Genomic DNA, 18,057 nt, shown 5'->3' on the forward strand with positions numbered 1-18,057 from the left:
ATTCTAAGTGCTGCTACAGAGATTAACTCATTTAATCCAATCAGCTAATATAGATTGACCGCTTATTATCTACTTAGGTATTAGACATTATTAAAGGAACAGAAAAATATAATTCCCTAAACTTCAAGACCTTGAAATGTAGTTGAGTAGATAAGACTTAAATACAAATAACCATAAAACATCAATCAGTGCCATATAAGTTGTTCAGACAGCAAGTTTTATAGGAGCTTAGAAGTGGGAGAAAGATATAACTGACACATAGTAAATGTGCAGTCAATGTTTGATTGAATTAAATTGAATCAGGGCACTTAATATTGAAAACAAAGACAGGTAGAGTGACATAAATTTACTAATCTGGAAACGTGCAGGAAAATTGCATGTTTCCCTGTATTATATGCGTTTTCTTTTAAATAGATTTTTACTTAAAATAATATAAAAACGTATTAAAGGGACACATTTTCTTAGACAATATCACCACTACACATGGGAATTCCTGCAGGTGGTATATCTGATAATATGCTAAAAATATTATCATAATTATAATTAATTCTGTTTTTTGATAGAACATCATTGTAATTGGTGTATATTCTGTAGACTTTGGCTTAATCTGAGCCTGCTGAAAAAATGTCATTTGATTAACGAAGTTTTTTCTCTAATGTTAAATTGGTTTTTCTGTTTATTTCAAATCCCCCAAAAAAGCAGAACATGACATTATTCTAAAAATTCACAATGAAAATTCAAAAAGTCACATTTTGGGGGAAACACTACACAGGCAGTACCATAGACATGAAGGAGTGGCGACAAGACTCTATCTCACTTCTTTACTGTGACATCGATTCATAAATTGAGATTAGCATGCCTAAAATATCACTAACGGTTTAGCACACTAGTATGATTTTCATGGCAGAATCTCAGAACTGAAGTATTTGTTAAAATGGCAAGCCCATAAATTGAATCAAAATGTTCATACTAAAATGGAAGACTCATAAATTAAGATTCCAGGTAGTAATACCAGTATCCCAACCTGAATGAGGTCTTAGAATTCCCATTTGTAGTCAGGAAGAAAAGAAAAGATCTTGCAGAACAAGAAAGCAAGGGCACCTTCTGAAAAAGAAACTAGTAAGGACAGGATGTAATGAACATATTAAAATAAAACATATTAAGTGACCTGGATAAAGAACAGGCTACCACAAAGAGTAGGCAGCATGGAGCAGGGAAAAGAACAGTCAGGAAGCCAGGGCTCGTACCAGTGTCTCCCTCATTGATTAGATGAAGGGCCCTGGCCACTTGAGAAGAGATGAATAGGTCTGGATGATAGTGTCCATTAAGATCCTTACTACACTTCCTGCTGTGGACTGGCCCCTAAGGAGCCTCTGACTATTACTGAGTTTTACCTGAAGTTGCTGCTTTGATCGAGCTATGAGGGTTGCTATCTTGGTGAAAGTGTTCTCCTTGAAATAAGTAAGTTGGCATACATTTCCTACATTTTCGTCTTGAAATCTGGTTATCCTGTATTCAATCTTTCTGAGATGTAATCAGTATGTAGTTGGCATTATTGATCTGTGCACCCCCATACTGTGAGACCACTTTAATAACAATAATCACAACTAATATTTATAGCATTTTATCCCATGTGCCAGACACTACATTAACAAGGTCTGCCCATCACTGGCAGTGAGAAAACATTTGTCAATGTATTTATTTAAGGTCCTAGGCACTGTACCTGGCATATAGTAGATGCTTAATAAATATTTGTTGAATAGGTGAGCAAAGTAAACCTTAAAAACCCAAGAAATTCCTAGCCCTGCCCTTCCTAAGGAAAAAAGCGTTCACAGCGAGAGAAAGAATCTGCCCTCCCTGGTGCCTTAATTAACAGCAGGTGGAATGACACAGGCCCACTTTTCATGACAGTATCTCTACCTTGGCTTTCTTAACTTCAACCACTTCCTGCACATCAGGTCTAAAATATGAATTAGAAGAGTCTAATTCTTACCCTCTTTATGTCTCAGACTAGAATATTCAACATCCCATGCCTGATAAATATTAATATATGTTGAATCAGAAGGGAGGTTTTTTTAAGCAACAGAGAAGATTCAACACATGAAAGAAACTTGTAAAAGCCAAATATGAGTGTGAGTGCAGAGTCAAACTCCAGTTTCCAAGAAATATAAACACTAATCTGAGTTTGAAACCTTTTTTTGGCCAGAAAATTCCCACTGAAAAAATAACAAAGGATTTCTCTACACTTAACTTTCCTTTTTTTATTTTTTCAAGGCTGTTTCTCAGTGTGAAAGATTTAGCTTTCTTTAGGTATCATTCTGAGATGAAGGAGAAAGGGAAAGGGATAGTTATAGAAAACCTAGTCCTGAAAAAGTCCAATATTCACACATTTATTCATTTGCTAAGTATTTATTGCAAATCTATTACATACATGACACTTTGCAGAGCACTGGCTATGTAGTGATAACCAGGACCTTGCAGTCTGGTGGGAGAGACACATAGCAATCAGGACTGTGTGGTCCCTGTTTCTTACATGAAGCTGCAAGACACAGGAAGGTCACCTACCTCAGCTGGATACCATACCTATACTAGATTACATGCAGAGCGAAAGGTTCGCTCTGCAAATAAACATTTCAGCATGCTCTTTAGAGCAAGGGTGGCACTTGAAATATCTTCTCAGGCAATGCCAAAGCCAATGCTGAAAATCTCCGGGTGAAAACCAAAGGCAGGTTGTGAAAACTTTCCTCTGTTTGTGTTAGTGTACCTAATGATATTATGATGTTTTTGACAATCTAGGAAAGATGTTCCCCCATGAAAACTTAGCCAACCAAGGCCTAAAATAATCTGATGGTTTCAGGAAACAAGATCATCTATACATTCCCTCAGCTCAATCCAAAAAAATTTATTGAGATAAAGCCTTATCAACTTATTTTCTTTCTAAATCCCTGTATGAAACTGCCTTTAATATGTTTTTAAATGCAGATATTCTTCATGCCAGAGGATGGCATGAATAAAAATACTGTAAATGCAGTTTTGTACACTTGTTTCTTCATGGGCATCATCAAGTATTTTACATAATAATGTCATAATACAGATTTCTTCCCACTGAAGAAGAAAGAGCTGAAATATAGGGTAAATAACAAATATTTCATTATTTGTGTTTTCCCATCAAACACTACAGATTCCAATAGCTGAACCTGGAATAATGTACTATTTTTCCTTTTTCTATTCAATTAGTCTAAGATTGCACATAATAGATTCCCAGTGCAGTTGATAAAATACTATCCTTTTAAAGGAACTGGTGATTTTAATGTTTCTAGTTAAATAATAAATAAGATTGCATTAAGTAGGCTACTAATGGGGTTGATAAAATGTGATCCCTTTAAAGAAACTGGTGACTTTAATGCTTCTGGCTAAATAATAAATATTACTAGTGCTATAGACTGAATATTTGTGTCCCCCTAAAATTCATATGTTGAAATCCTATCCCCCAAGGTATTAGGAGGTGGAGCCCTTGGGAGGTGATTAGGTCATGGGAACAAAGACCCCATGAATGCAATTAGTGCTCTTATAGAAGAGGCTGAAGAGAGATCCTTTGTCTCATCTGCCATGTAAGGACACATCAAAAAGATGGCAGTCTATGGACCAAGAACAGGTTCTCGACACACACAGAATCTACCTATGCCTATGGCCTCCAAAACTGTAAGAAATAAATTTATCTTATTTATAAGCCACCCAGTTTATGGTATTTTGTTATAGCAGCCCAAACAGACTAACAGCTAGCACTAATGTTTTAAGTATGACTGTGTGGCAAGGGAAAGAGAACGTGATCAAGGACTGAGCTAGTACAGAATGGGTGGCTTTCCATCTTCAATTAAAAAGCATTTGTTAATATTACAAAAAAGAAATACAAAGTTAACCTGGAAATAAATAAATATATAAATGTCAATGTTATGCCAAGTGTACCAAGAGTGCTAGGGAAACTGGAAAGCATTTAGCTCAAGAAAAAAAAATTGTAGTTTTTATAGAAAGTCATTTCTATAGGAGTCAAATATTCCCGTTTAAAAATTATCATGTCTTACTGTATAGTTGCATGGAATTTTCTTATTGCCAAAGTAAATGCCAAAAATGTAGGGAAAAAAGATAAAGTAGAAAATAAATTACCAAGATTTCTACTTACGGCAATATGGTGGATAAGAGTCAATGAATAGCCCTCAAGTTTGAAATAATAACACACTGATAAAATTTTGAAATGAATAAATTCAATTCAATGCAAAACCGAACAGGAAAGAAAGTAAAGTATACATAGAGCCCAAAAATAAAGTGAAAGCAGGAACCCCAAGAGTAATCAAACACTAAAGTTAGCTTTTATCCTAAGGTTTCTGTTGAGCCCTAAGGACTTTAAGCTTACACTTTGAGGCCGTGAAGATCCCAACATAAAGGAGATGAAGCCTGTGATTTCCTCAAAATGAGTAAACCAGTTTTTTTTAACTACATATAAAAGCTAGGACTCCTCGATCCAAGATGAAAAATGAATCTCACTGAACAAAAAGAAACAGCAAAATCTTGCCTGTCTTTACCTTGACACTAGGTGGAGAGAAAAATATCCCTGAGAATTAGTAACAAGCTAGTTCTCACATAAGTAAGTTTGCAGCCCCAATTCACAACACCTGTGTGAGTCCTCAACCAAAATTCAATTCGAAGTTGTTCAAGGTTGGTAGTTCCACTAAGCAACTGGCAAAAGCCAATGCTAATCCTATCTAGAGGAATTCAACTTCAATCCAGAACTCAGAGTTCCAAAGAAAATGAAGAGTCCGCAATAAAAATATTATAAAACACACAAGGGAAAAAAAAGGCACTATGAGCAAGAAACAAAAAACAGATCCCAGAAAAGGTCTGCAAAGACCATAGGTAATATAATTGTCAGGCACTGAAAATAAAATAATTATATCGACTAAGTTTTAAAGTTAACAGGGGAACTTGAAAATGTGAGAAAGAAACAAGAAACCATAAGAAATTATTAAGCATACTGAGTTGAAAAAAATGGAGTTATAGAAGTGAATGTTAAAATAAATGAACTGGAAGCCTCAATGGAGGCATAAAATAGCAGACAAGATGCAGCTGTAAAGAGAACTGGTGGTCTACAAAATAGATATTAAAAATTATCCAAAATGAAGTCAAGAAAAAAAAGATGAAAATAATGAATAAAAGGTTAAGAGCCAGGGAGGATACAGCTAGAGGTCTAATATAGGTTCAAGCAGAGTTCCATTTAAGACAGGCAGTATTTGAAAAAAACAATGACTGATCTGAGAAGACTCTATTTCTCAGATCCAAGAACCCCAATATATCCCATCTCCCATGCACTTCCAGAATAATGCACTCCCGGACACATTGCTGTGAAGCTGCAGAACATGAAAAGGAAAAAATAAATACAGACAGAAAGAAAGGACAAAGCACCAACAAAGAAATGACAATTGATTGACAGCTGACACTTCAATAACAATGGGATGCAGAAAATAGTGAAATATAGATAATTATTACAATGTACTAAGAGAAAATAACTGCCAATCTCAAATGCAATAAGATAGTGGAACAATCTTTTCAAAACAAAGGAGTCCTACATATAACAAAACTTGTGCTTTACCTTTAAAAAATGAAAATTAAAAAAAATAACCTCTAAAGGATATACTTCATCAGAAGGAAGATGACTACAGATAGTCTGAAGAAATGGTACGAAAATATATTGGTAACTACCATCAGAGTGAACAGGCAACCTACAAAATGGGAAAAAATTTTTGCAACCTACTCATCTGACAAAGGGCTAATATCCAGAATCTACAATGAACTCAAACAAATTTACAAGAAAAAAACAACCTCATCAAAAAGTGGGTGAAGGACATGAACAGACACTTCTCAAAAGAAGACATTTATGCAGCCAAAAAACACATGAAAAAATGCTCATCATCACTGGCCATCAGAGAAATGCAAATCAAAACCACAATGAGATACCATCTCACACCAGTTAGAATGGCGATCACTGGCTTAGAGGGTCCTATGCCCATGGAGTCTCGGAGTCTCGCTGATTGCGAGCACAGCAGTCTGAGATCAAACTGCAAGGCAGCAGCAAGGCTGGAGGAGGGGCACCCGCCATTGCCCAGGCTTGCTTAGGTAAACAAAGCAACCAGGAAGCTCGAACTGGGTGGAGCCCACCACAGCTCAAGGAGGCCTGCCTGCCTCTGTAGGCTCCACCTCTGGGGGCAGGGCACAGACAAACAAAAATTCAGCAGGAACCTCTGCAGACTTCAATGTCCCTGTCTGACTGACAGCTTTGAAGAGAGTAGTGGTTCTCCCAGCACGCAGCTGGAGATGTGAGAATGGACAGACTGCCTCCTAAAGTGGGTCCCTCACCCCCGAGCAGCCTAACTGGGAGGCAACCCCCAGTAGGGACAGACTGATACCTCACTCGGCCGGGTACTCCTCTGAGACAAAACTTCCAGAGGAACTATCAGACAGCTGAATTTGTGGTCTCACGAAAATCCGCTGTTCTGCAGCCACTGCTGCTGACACCCAGCCAAACAGGGTCTGGAGTGGACCTCTAGTAAACTCCAACAGACCTGCAGCTGAGGGTTCTGTCTGGTAGAAGGAAAACTAACAAACAGAAAGGACACCCACACCAAAAACCCATCTGTACATCACCATCATCAAAGACCAAAAGTAGATAAAACCACAAAGATGGGGAAAAAACAGAGCAGAAAAACTGGAAACTCTAAAAAGCAGAGCACCTCTCCTCCTCCAAAGGAATGCAGTTCCTCATCAGCAATGGAACAAAGCTGGACGGAGCATGACTTTGACGAGTTGAGAGAAGAAGGCTTCAGACGATCAAACTACTCCGAGCTACGGGAGGAAATTCAAAACAATAAAAACTTTGAAAAAAAATTAGAAGAATGGATAACTAGAATAACCAATGGAGAGAAGGACTTAAAGGAGCTGATGGAGCTGAAAGCCAAGTATCGAGAACTACGCAAAGATTGCAGAAGCCTCGGTAGCAGATGTGATCAACTGGAAGAAAGGGTATCGCTGATGGAAGACGAAATGAATGAAATGAAGTGAGAAGGGAAGTTTAGAGAAAAAAGAATAAAAAGAAATGAACAAAGCCTCCAAGAAATTTGGGACTATGTGAAAAGAACAAACCTACGTCTGATTGGTGTACCTGAAAATGACGGCGAGAATGGAACCAAGTTGGAAAACACTCTGCAGGATATTATCCAGGAGAACTTCCCCAATCTAGCAAGGCAGGCCTACATTCAGATTCAGGAAATACAGAGAACGCCACAAAGATACTCCTCGAGAAGAGCAACTCCAAGACACATAATTGTCAGATTCACCAAAGTGGAAATGAAGGAAAAAATGTTAAGGGCAGCCAGAGAGAAAGGTCGGGTTACCCACAAAGGGAAGCCCATCAGACTAAAAGCTGATCACTCGGCAGAAACTCTACAAGCCAGAAGAGAGTGGGGGCCGATATTCAACATTCTTAAAGAAAAGAATTTTCAACCCAGAATTTCATATCCAGCCAAACTAAGCTTCATAAGTGAAGGAGAAATAAAATACTTTACAGACAAGCAAATGCTGAGTGATTTTGTCACCAGCAGGCCTGCCCTAAAAGAGCTCCTGAAGGAAGCACTAAACATGGAAAGGAACAACCAGTACCAGCCACTGCAAAAACATGCCAAATTGTAAAGACCATTGAGGCTAGGAAGAAACTGCATCAACTAACAAGCAAAATAACCAACTAACATCATAATGACAGGATCAGATTCACACATAACGATATTAATGTTAAATGTAAATGGGCTAAATGCTCCAATTAAAAGACACAGACTGGCAAACTGGATAAGGAGTCAGGACCCATCAGTGTGCTGTATTAAGGAAACCCATCTCACGTGCAGAGACACACATAGACTCAAAATAAAGGGATGGAGGAAGATCTATCAAGCAAATGGAAAACAAAAAATGGCAGGGGTTGCAATCCTAGTCTCTGATAAAATAGACTTTAAACCAACAAAGATCAAAAGAGACAAAGAAGGCCATTACATAACGGTAAAGGGATCAATTCAACAAGAAGAGCTAACTATCCTAAATATATATGCACCCAACACAGGAGCACCCAGATTCATAAAGCAAGTCCTCAGTGACCTACAAAGGGACTTAAACTCCCACACAATAATAATCGGAGATTTTAACACCCCACTGTCAACATTAGACAGATCAACGAGACAGAAAGTTAACAAGGATATCCAGGAATTGAACTCAGCTCTGCACAAAGTGGACCTAATAGACATCTACAGAACTCTCCACCCCAAATCAACAGAATATACATTTTTTTCAGCACCACACCACACCTATTCCAAAATTGACCACATAGTTGGAAGTAAAGCACTCCTCGGCAAATGTAAAAGAACAGAAATTATAACAAACTGTCTCTCAGACCACAGTGCAATCAAACTAGAACTCAGGATTAAGAAACTCACTCAAAACCGCACAACTACATGGAAACTGAACAACCTGCTCCTGAATGACTATTGGGTACATAATGAAATGGAGGCAGAAATAAAGATGTTCTTTGAAACCAACGAGAACAAAGACACAACATACCAGAATCTCTGGGACACATTCAAAGCAGTGTGTAGAGGGAAATTTATAGCACTAAATGCCCACAAGAGAAAGCAGGAAAGATCCAAAATTGACACCCTAACATCACAATTAAAAGACCTAGAAAAGCAAGAGCAAACACATTCAAAAGCTAGCAGAAGGCTAGAAATAACTAAAATCAGAGCAGAACTGAAGGAAATAGAGACACAAAAAACCCTTCAAAAAATTAATGAATCCAGGAGCTGGTTTTTTGAAAAGATCAACAAAATTGATAGACCGCTAGCAAGACTAATAAAGAAGAAAAGAGAGAAGAATCAAAAAGATGCAAAAAAAAAATGAAAAAGGGGATATCACCACCGATCCCACAGAAATACAATCTACCATCAGAGAATACTACAAACACCTCTATGCAAATAAACTAGAAAATCTAGAAGAAATGGATAAATTCCTCAACAAATACAACCTCCCAAGACTAAACCAGGAAGAAGTTGAATCCTTGAATAGACCAGTAACAGGTTCTGAAATTGTGGCAATAATCAATAGCTTACCAACCAAAAAGAGTCCAGGACCTGATGGATTCACAGCCGAATTCTACCAGAGGTACAAGGAGGAACTGGTACCATTCCTTCTGAAACTATTCCAATCGATAGAAAAAGAGGGAATCCTCCCTAACACATTTTATGAAGCCAGCATCATCCTGATACCAAAGTCTGGCAGAGACATAACCAAAAAAGAGAATTTCAGACCAATAACCTTGATGAACATTGATGCAAAAATCCTCAATAAAATACTGGCAAAGCGAATCCAGCAGCACATCAAAAAGCTTATCCACCATGATTAAGTGGGCTTCATCCCTGGGATGCAGGGCTTGTTCAACATATGCAAATCAATAAATGTAATCCAGCATATAAACAGAACCAAAGACAAAAACCACATGATTATCTCAATAGATGCAGAAAAGGCCTTTGACAAAATTCAACAACGCTTCATGCTAAAAACTCTCAATAAATTAGGTATTGATGGGACGTATCTCAAAATAATAAGAGCTATCTATGACAAACCCACAGCCAATATCATACTGAATGGGCAAAAACTAGAAGCATTCCCTTTGAAAACTGGCACAAGACAGGGATGCCCTCTCTCACCGCTCCTATTCAACGTAGTGCTGGGAGTTTTGGCCAGAGCAATCAGGCAGGAGAAGGAAATAAAGGGTATTCAATTAGGAAAAGAGGAAGTCAAATTGTCCCTGTTTGCAGATGACATGATTGTATATCTAGAAAACCCCATTGCCTCAGACCAAAATCTCCTTAAGCTGATAAGCAACTTCAGCAAAGTCTCAGGATACAAAATCAATGTACAAAAATCACAAGCATTCTTGTACACAAATCACAGACAGAGAGCCAAATCATGAGTGAACTCCCATTCACAATTGCTTCAAAGAGAATAAAATACCTAGGAATCCAACTTACAAGGGATGTGAAGGACCTCTTCAAGGAGAACTACAAACCACTGCTCAGTGAAATAAAAGAGGATACAAACAAATGGAAGAACATTCCATGCTCATGGGTTGGAAGAATCAATATCGTGAAAATGGCCATACTGCCCAAGGTAATTTATAGATTCAATGCCATCCCCATCAAGCTACCAATGACTTTCTTCACAGAATTGGAAAAACTACTTTAAAGTTCATATGGAACCAAAAAGAGCCCACATCGCCAAGTCAATCCTAAGCCAAGAGAACAAAGCTGGAGGCATCACGCTACCTGACTTCAAACTATACTACAAGGCTACAGTAACCAAAACAGCATGGTACTGGTACCACAACAGAGACATAGATCAATGGAACAGAACAGAGCCCTCAGAAATGATGCCGCATATCTACAACTATCTGATCTTTGACAAACCTGACAAAAACAAGAAATGGGGAAACGATTCTCTATTTAATAAATGGTGCTGGGAAAACTGGCTAGCCATATGTAGAAAGCTGCAACTGGATCCCTTCCTTATACCTTATACAAAAATTAATTCAAGATGGATTAAAGACTTAAATGTTACACCTAAAACCATTAAAATCCTACAAACCTAGGCAATACCATTCAGGACATAGGCATGGGCAAGGACTTCAGGTCTAAAACACCAAAAGCAATGGCAACAAAAGCCAAAATTGACAAATGGGATCTAATTAAACTAAAGAGCTTCTGCACAGCAAAAGAAACTACCATCAGAGTGAACAGGCAACCTACAGAATGGGAGAAAATTTTTGCAACCTACTCATCTGACAAAGGGCTAATATCCAGAATCTACAATGAACTCAAACAAATTTACAAGAAAAAAACAAACAACCCCATCAAAAAGTGGGCAAAGGACATGAACAGACACTTCTCAAAAGAAGACATTTATACAGCAAAAAACACATGAAAAAATGCTCATCATCACTGGCCATGAGAGAAATGCAAATAAAAACCACAGTGAGATACCATCTCACACCAGTTAGAATGGCCATCATTAAAAAGTCAGGAAACAACAGGTGCTGGAAAGGATGTGGAGAAATAGGAACACTTTTACATTATTGGTGGGACTGTAAACTAGTTCAACCATTGTGGAAGTCAGTGTTGCAATTCCTCAGGGATCTAGAACTAGAAATACCATTTGACCCAGCCATCCCATTACTGGGTATATACCCAAAGGACTATAAATCATGCTGCTATAAAGACACATGCACACATATGTTTATTGCAGCACTATTCACAATAGCAAAGACTTGGAACCAACCCAAATGTCCAACAACGATATACTGGATTAAGAAAATGTGGCACATATACACCATGGAATACTATGCAGCCATAAAAATGATGAGTTCATGTCATTTGTAGGGACATGGATGAAACTGGAAAACATCATTCTCAGTAAACTATCGCAAGGACAAAAAACCAAACACCACATGTTCTCACTCATACGTTAGAATTGAACAATGAGAACTCATGGACACAGGAAGGGGAACATCACACACCGGGGACTGTTGTGGGGTGGGGGGAGGGGGGAGGGACAGCATTAGGAGATATATCTAATGCTAAATGATGAGTTAATGGGTGCAGCACACCAACATGGCAAATGAATACATATGTAACAAACCTGCACATTGTGCACATGTAGCCTAAAACCTAAAGTATAATAATGAAAAAATAATAATAATAAAATAAAAAAAAAATAATAAAAAAATAAAAAGTCAGGAAACAACAGGTGCTGGAGAGGATGTGGAGAAATAGGAACACTTTTACACTGTTGGTGGGACTGTAAACTAGTTGAACCATTGTGGAAGTCAGCATGGAGATTCCTCAAGGATCTAGAACTAGAAATACCATTTGACCCATTTGAGCCATCCCATTACTGGGTATATACCCAAAGGACTATAAATCATGCTGCTATAAAGACACATGCACACGTATGTTTATTGCGGCACTATTCACAATAGCAAAGACTTGGAACCAACCCAAATGTCCACCAATGATAGACTGGATTAAGAAAATGTGGCACATATACACCATGGAATACTATGCAGCCATAAAAAATGATGAGTTCATGTCCTTTGTAGGGACGTGGATGAAACTGGAAAACATCATTCTCAGTAAACTATCGCAAGGACAAAAAACCAAACACCGCATGGTCTCACTCATAGGTCGGAATTGAACAATGAGAACACATGGACACAGGAAGGGGAACATCACACTCCGGGGACTGTTGTGGGGTGGGGGGAGTGGGGAGGGACAGCATTAGGAGATATACCTAATGCTAAATGACGAGTTAATGGGTGCAGCACACCAATATGGCACATGGATACATACGTAACAAACCTGCACATTGTGCACATGTACCCTAAAACTTAAAGTATAATAATAATTAAAAAAAAGAAAAAGAAAAAAAAATAAAACCATTAAAGGGAAAAAAAAGAAAATATATTGGTAAATATGCAGGTAAACCCAAACAAATATTTACTACATAAAACCTAATTAAGAATATATTAAATTATAAAAATGTAATTTCAGATTAGTGGGGGAAATGACGAATCATTCAATCAATAGTATTAGGAAAACTGACCAGCCATTTTTTAAAATAGATGTCTCTTACTCAAGTGGATAAAGAAACAGTGGTATACATATTTATGATGGAATACTATTCAGCTATAAAAAGCAATGAGTTAATGGCATTCACAGCAACCTGGATGGAATTGGAGACTATTATTCTAAGTGAAGTAACTCAGGAATGGAAAACCAAATATCGTACATTCTCACTTATAAGTGGAAGCCAAACTATGAGGATGCAAAGGCATAAAAATGATACAACGGACTTTAGGAACTTGGGGGAAAGAGTGTAAGGGGGTGAGGGATAAAAGACTACAAACTGGGTTCAGTGTAACTGCTCAGGTGATGGGTGCACCAAAATCTCACCAATCACCCCTAAAGAACTTACTCATGTAACCAAATACCACCTGTTCCCCAAAAACCTATGGAAATTTTTTAAAAAGTATTAAATAAATAAATAAATAAAATGAATATCTGCTATGGCCTCAATCTTGTTTCTTGAAATATTCACAGGTCGAAGCCTTAACCCCCACTATGACTATATTTGGAGATAGGGTGTATGAAAAAGTCATAAAGGTTAAATGAAGTCATAAGGGTAGGCCCGAATCCAATAGAACTGGTGTCTTTATAAAAGGAAGAAATATTAGAGACCTCTGCCTCTCTGAGCGAGCACAAAAGAAAGGCCATGTGAGGACACGGCAAGAAAGCAGCCCTCTATTAACCAAGAAGACAGGCCTCACCAGAAGCCTGCCCCAATCACACCTTGATCTTGGACTTCCAGTCTCTAGATATGAGAAAATAAATGTCTGTTGTTTAAGCTGCCCAGCCTGTGGCACTTTGTTATGTTGGCTAGCTGACAAATATAGTATCTTAAGTGTCCATTTTTAAAATTTCAGATGTATTAAAACTTAAATATAAAATTAAACTGCTAAAAACTAATAAGTATATGCAAAATTTTGAATATTTTGAATAGCAGAGATATTTCTAAGCATGATAACAAATTAATCAAAAAGAAAACACTGATTTAATATCAACTTTTAAATACTGGCAAAAATATAAGAAAGGCAAAATTTAAATGGCACACTTGGAAAAAAGATTTGTAATATAAATGAGCAAGAGATAATTTAAGAATTTTTACAAACAATGTGAAAAGGGAAATGACTCCAGTTTACAAAAGGGCAAAGCATATGATCAGACAACTCACAAAAGAGTGAAAACAATGGGTTAATAAACATGAAAAGCAAGCAACATTCTTATTAGTGAAGGTCACACACATTATGACTACAAGCAATCAATTTTGCTTGTAAACAATTACAATTAAATTGTATTTGCCCATAGTTTGAGAGGGTATGCAGGCACATTTGGCAATATGTATTGTGTTCTTTGGCTTCATCCTTTCATCTTAACAAGAATTTAACCTAAGGAAAAAATTGGACAAGAATGCAATAATATATATGAATGCACGTGCGTGCATGTCTATTTGGATGTTCATTATAGGGTTGTCTCAAATAAGTAAAGAAAGTAAATAGTTGAGACTTGTTTTTCAGTGTAAAACTAGTTAAATAAGTGAAAATAGAACCTGCAATGGGATATTATCCAATCTTTATAAATTGTGATGATAGAGAAAGATACCAGCATTATATTAGTAAATGGCTATTATCTTGTAAGTAATGCAGGCTAAAAACTGTAGATATAGTGTGATGTCACCATGTTTGAAAAAGTATATATATACATAATATATAAATTCATGCTTGAGTAACTACTCAGAATATTTTTCTGTCATTGCAGCTGCACAATCAAAAAGTACTCCTATGCAAAACTTAAAACTCCAAACCACATTCATTGATGATGTAATTCTCCATAGTTTTGTACATTTCAGAGCTCATTATGTTTGATGGCAATTAGGCTAACAAATGCTCTAATTCTTCATATCACCATCATGTTCAAATTACACATATACTTGATGAATGCACATGTTACTAGTCCCAAAGGAAAATACTGATTTAATACTAATCAAAATTACTAACATGTGCATTCATCAAGTTTCAATGAAAAATGCTTTCTTAGCTTTATTTGTTCAGTTTCTCAGAAAAATAATTTTGATTTTAAACTTCTTTAACTTCTGCATTTAAATGATATTTAAGTTTTGATGGTTTCATTGTTTCTTTAACCAGTACACCTCGACAAATCCAGCATCTAAAAAGTAAAATTCACTATGTCTGCCAGCCAACCAAAGATTACCATGCCTGAAAAAAGAAACCAGAAAAATAGAATGCATAGTGAGGAGAAGAATGTATTAGAACTGACACAAATGTTCTTAGTAGTAGACTAGAACATTGAAAGACTCATTGTTGTTGTAATTTATATATTCAAATTAATTTGCAGAGACACAGAAAATATTTGAAAGATCCAAATTGCATTTCTAGATATTATAACTACAGTGCATAAAATGAAAATACACTGATGGGATTAATGACAAAAAAAATTGAAGAAGAAATGATTAGCAAACTTAAAGATGGAACAATAGAAATAATTTTAAAAAAAGAAGAGAAAAGAGAATTTTTTAAAATAATAGCATCAGGGAGCTGTGAGACAAACACAAGTGTAATAATATGTGTCTCCAGAGGCCCTAAAAAGGAGGGGGATTAAAAAGATGAAAAATTTTTGAAAATTTTATAGCTGAAATTTTCCTAAGTTTGGTGAAAATTGTCAACCCACAGATTCAAGAAACTCAATTATCTCCAAGGAAAATAAATGTGAACAAAATTACACCAAGACATGTCATCATCAAACTGAAAAAGATAAATCTTAACAGTGCCTATTAAAAAGATCAGTGAATCCAGGAATTGGTTTTTTGAAAAAAAATGATAAGATATACCACTAGCTAGACTAATAAAGAAGAAAAGAGAGAAGATCCAAATAAAAACAATTAGAAATGGTGAAAGGTATGTTACCACTGACCCCACAGAAATAAAGATAACCAAATAACCATCAGAAACTACCATGAATGCCTCTATGCACACAAACTAGAAAACCTGGAAGAAATGGATAAACTCCTGGGCATATACACCTTCCTAAGACTGGAAGAAACTGATTCCCTGAGCAGACCAATAACAAGCTCCAAAATTGAATCAGTAATAAATAGCCTATCAACCAGAAAAAGCCCAGGAACTGACGAATTCACAGCTGAATTCTACCAGATGTACAAAGAAGAGCTGCTACCATTCCTACAGAAACTATTCCAAAAACTGAGGAGGAGGGACTCCTCCCCAACTTATTCCATGAGGCCAGCTTCATCTTGATACCCAAACCTGGCGGAGACACAACAAGAATAGGAAACTTCAGGCAATATCCTTGATGAACATCGATCCAAAAATCCTCAACAAAATACTGACAAACTGAACCCAGCAACATATCAATAGCTAATATACCACAATCAAGTAGGCTTCATCCCTAGGATGCAATGTTGGTTCAACATATGCCAATCAATATATATGATTCATCACATAAACAGAACCAAAAACAAAAATCACATGATTATCTCAATAAACCCAGAAAAGGCTTTCAATAAAATTCCACACCCCTTCATGTTAAAAACTTTCAATGAAGTAGGTGTTGAAGGAACATACCTCAGTAAGAGCCATCTATTACAAACCCACAGCCAACATTATACTGAAAGGGCAAAAGCTGGAAGTATTCTCCTTGAAAACTGGCACAAGACAAGGATGCACTCTCTCACTATTCCTATTCAACATAGTATTGGAAGTCCTAGCCAGAGCAATCAGGCAAGAGAAAGAAATGGCATCCAAATAGGAAGAGAGAAAGTCAAACTATTTATTTTCAGACAACATGATTCTATATCTAGAAAACCCCATAGTCTTGGCCTAGAAGCTTCTTGAGCTGATAAGCAACTTCAGCAAAGTTTCAAGATTTAAAAAATCGATATATTAATACAAAAATCACTAGCATTCGTATACACCAACAACCGCCAAGCAGAGAGCCAAATCAGAAAGGCAATCCCATTCACATTTGCTACAAAATGAATAAAATACCTAAGAATACAGCTAATCAGGAAGGTGAAAAAACTCTACAATGAGAATTATAAAACAATGCTGAAAGAAATCAGAGAAGGCCGAAAAAAAAAATGGACAAACATCCATGCTCATGGATAGGAAGAATGAATGTCATTAAAATGGCTATTCTGCCCAAAGCAATTTACAGATTCAATGCTATTCCTATCAAACTAACAGTGACATTCTTCGCAGAGAAAAAAAAAACTATTTTAAAATTAATATGGAACCAAGAAAGAGCTCAAATAGCAAAGGCAATCATAAGCAAAAACAATGAAGCTGGAGATATCATGTTACCTGACTTCAAATTACACTACATGGCTACAGTAACAAAAACAAGCACACAGAGCAATGGAAAGAATAGAGAGTCCAGAAATAAGTCCACACACCTGGAACCATCTGATATTCAACAAAACTGACAAAAACAAATGATGGGGAAAGGAGTCCCTGTTCAATAAATGATGATGGGATAACTGGCTAGCCATATGCAGAAGATTGAAGCTGGACCCCTTCCTTAACCATATATAAAAATCAACTCAAGATGGATTAAAGACTTAAATATAAAACCCAAAACTATAAAAACCCTGGAAGACAACCTAGGCAATACCATTCTAGGCATAGGAACAGGCAAAAGTTTCATGACAAAGACACCAAAAGCAATTGCAACAAAAGCAAAAATTGACAAGTGAAATCTAATTAAACTTCAGAGCTTCTGCACAGCAAAAGAAACTATCAACAGAGTAAACAGACAACCTACAGAACAGAATATTTTTGCAAACTGTGCATCTAATAGATATAATATCAAGTATCTATATGGAACTTAAACAAATTTATAAGAGAAAAATAACCAACCAAATTAAAAAGTGGGAAAAGGACATGAACAGACACTTTTCAAAAGACATACATGCAGCCAACAAGCTTATGAAAAAATGCTCAATATCACTTATCATTAGAGAAATGCAAATCAAAACCACAATGAGAAACCATCTCACACCAGTCAGAACGGCTATTAATAAAAAGTCAAAAAATAATAGATGCTGGTGATGCTGTGGAGAAAAAAGAACATTTATAGACTGTTGGTGGGAGGTGTAAATTAAGTATGGCAATTCCTCAAGAGCTAAAAGCAGAACTGCCATTTGACCCAGCAATCCCATTACTGGGTATATAGCCAGAGGAATATAAATCATTTTACTACAAAGCCGCATGCACGCAAATGTTCACTGCAGCACTATTCACAATAGCAAAGGTATGGAATTAAC

Source organism: Symphalangus syndactylus, chromosome 3 (assembly GCF_028878055.3).
Source record: "Symphalangus syndactylus isolate Jambi chromosome 3, NHGRI_mSymSyn1-v2.1_pri, whole genome shotgun sequence".
Taxonomy (NCBI): Eukaryota; Metazoa; Chordata; class Mammalia; order Primates; family Hylobatidae; genus Symphalangus; species Symphalangus syndactylus.